The sequence below is a fragment of the Mastomys coucha genome, unplaced genomic scaffold (genome assembly GCF_008632895.1).
Source record: "Mastomys coucha isolate ucsf_1 unplaced genomic scaffold, UCSF_Mcou_1 pScaffold15, whole genome shotgun sequence".
In the NCBI taxonomy this organism is placed as follows: Eukaryota; Metazoa; Chordata; class Mammalia; order Rodentia; family Muridae; genus Mastomys; species Mastomys coucha.
In genome coordinates, this window is record NW_022196897.1 from 134,093,597 (window position 1) to 134,096,030 (window position 2,434).

Below are 2,434 nucleotides of genomic sequence, written 5' to 3' on the forward strand. Positions count from 1 at the left end.
TTAGTTTTATAATATAGGGAAAGAACCTGAGGCTTCTTTCTAAGAGTTCTAGATGTGATGTCATCATGCAAGGAGGAGCAGGCCATCCCTGGGGGGACAGTGATTTATGAATTGGGGGACATTTGTTTCTTCTCTTGATGTGAAAAATGGTCAGAAAGAGCTACAGACAAAAGTGAGCTCTGTTGTCTGAGTGTGTCTGTGTGCAAACACTCATGTGTGTGAATGTGCATGTGAGAAAGCGGGAAGTGGGTAAGCGTGGATGATGGCAGGAGGTAGAATTCCTTGGCAGAAAGTAATCCTATTGAGGCTGGAGAGGTGGCTCAGTGATTAAGAGCATTTGCTTTTTTTTTCTTTTTGGAGGGCATAAGTTTGATTTCCAGAACCTACATGGCAGCTCACAAAACCATCTGAACTCCAGGCCCAGGGAATTCAACACCCTCTTTTGGCTTCTATCGGTACCAGATGTACAGTGCTGCACACACACACACACACACACACACACACACACACACACACACACAAGTATATATACAAAACACTCATATCCAGAAAACAAAAATAAGTCCTAAAAAACACATTTATAATTGGTAATAGAAAATTTCAGTTTTGTGACACAGGAAGTTAACAATGTTACTTTGCTTGACACTGCTGGACTGTACATTTAAAATGATCAAGATGATAAATTTTATGTTTTATATATTTTACTACCATTTAAAAAAATAAGTGACCTTTTCATTTTTATTTCATTTCTGTAGTTCTGGAGATGGAACCCAGGGCTTTGAGTGACACATCTATGCCTTGTTTTTTTTTTATTGTAAGTACATACGCTATTATATGTTTATGTATGTGTTTTTACATATTCCTAAACATATAACAACAATTAATTTAAGAGGAGGCTATAAGTTTGAAAAGCTTCAAGGAGAGGTATGTGCTGTGAAATTGAAGGAGGGAAAATAATCATAAAAATAATAGATAATTTTTAAAAAGTACTGACTCAATTAATATATTATGTGCATATACATATATATATGTAATACGTATTTTCTTTTTTCTTTTTGAAAGAATCAGTCCTGTGTCTTTATTAAAGAGGGTTAGAAAGGGACCACACCTGGCAACCAAGGAGTGAGGTGCCAGCCAGGAATGTGGGAAGGACTCAGGCTCTTGGGATTCAAGGGAAGACTGATGCCTGGAAGAGCCCAAGGAGACCTTGTCCTGGCAAGCAGCTGAGAAAGTGCCTAAGGGAAAGCTTTAGGCACTATAGCCACAAGCTGGTTCAGCAGGCCGAGGGGCTGAGGCTGTGGATTCAACATAGGTGGGGGTGGTCTGAAATCACTCTGAGGCCACCTTGGCTTGTCTACCTAGATCATCCACTGGTCCTGATCCTGTTCGTTGCCTTCTGTGTCCACCTGAAGAGGAGGCTGGCTGTGGGTGGGGAGGAGCCTCAGCCAGCCTCAGCCTAGATCCTGCCCCTGGGTACAGCCAGGGTTTCTGTATGCCTTGACCATCAATTAGACCAGGGGCAGGAGCCTAGGAACAAAGGCACTCCCCTACACCCCACTTACCTCATTGACCTCTCCATCATCAGGTGACTCATTATAGTCATTCATCTCATCCATGTCCTGCATGTCATCATCTTCATCAACTTCTTCCTCATCATCGTAGTGCTCTGAGGCTGGCTTGCCAATAGGTACCAGGTTGTTGTCTTTCTCTGCAATACTTTGGAGCCAGGTTTGCTGCTATTGCTCCTGCTGCTGCAGCTCTGTCTCCTCCACACAGGGTGGATGATCCAGATTAAACCACAATGTCTCAGTCACACGAGGGAAGGGTGAAGGAGACAAGGTGGACGTGGCTCCTAAGCTGAGTTTGAGTCCTGGCTCCATCACTTACCAGCTCTTAGACTTTGGCCAATACACTTAACCTCTCTGGGCCTCAGTTTCCTCATCGCGCCAAGAGCCGGCAGCCAGTGGTGACCCGGAAGTGCTCCCCCCTATAATGTGTATTTTCAGATGCAGAGAAAAGAGTCCGTCTACAAATGGTATAAAGCAGAGCTGTTGAGAGATACAGAGCCTTTTCCCGCTAAGCCCACTCCGTTCCTGTGCTAAGTACTCCGGTCTTCTTAAATTGCCATCCTACAATCCATCATAAATCAGGTAATACAGTTTGTTGAGCCAAGTTGGCAGTTTAAAAAGAACCAGATTCAGATGGCTAAAAGATTCGACAGACCTGAGCGAAAGTTCCAGAAGATTGCCATTGCCGCAGCAATGACAAGGTTTGTTGGCTCCTTTGTGAAACTGACCCATGTCTCCATTAAATAGAATTACTGTGGGTGGCTGAAAACCTTCTCATCTTGAAAACCAGGGAAGAAGCAAGGAAGGGCATGAGAAGTTTGTGAAATATAAGTGTATCAATAATAATAATATAATACAATATAATA

The 2,434-nt window shown here is 43.0% G+C and overlaps 1 long non-coding RNA gene across 1 annotated transcript in view; it reads right to left on the reverse strand.

Moving 5' to 3' along the window:
- The window catches only part of LOC116092421, a 4,942-nt gene extending 2,733 nt beyond the window's left edge, over positions 1 to 2,209 (reverse strand). Inside the window, exon 1 of the long non-coding RNA XR_004119261.1 lies at positions 1,563 to 2,209. This is a non-coding gene — a long non-coding RNA (uncharacterized LOC116092421). The remainder of the gene's footprint in view (positions 1 to 1,562) is intronic.
- Between the last annotated feature and the right edge of the window lie 225 nt (positions 2,210 to 2,434).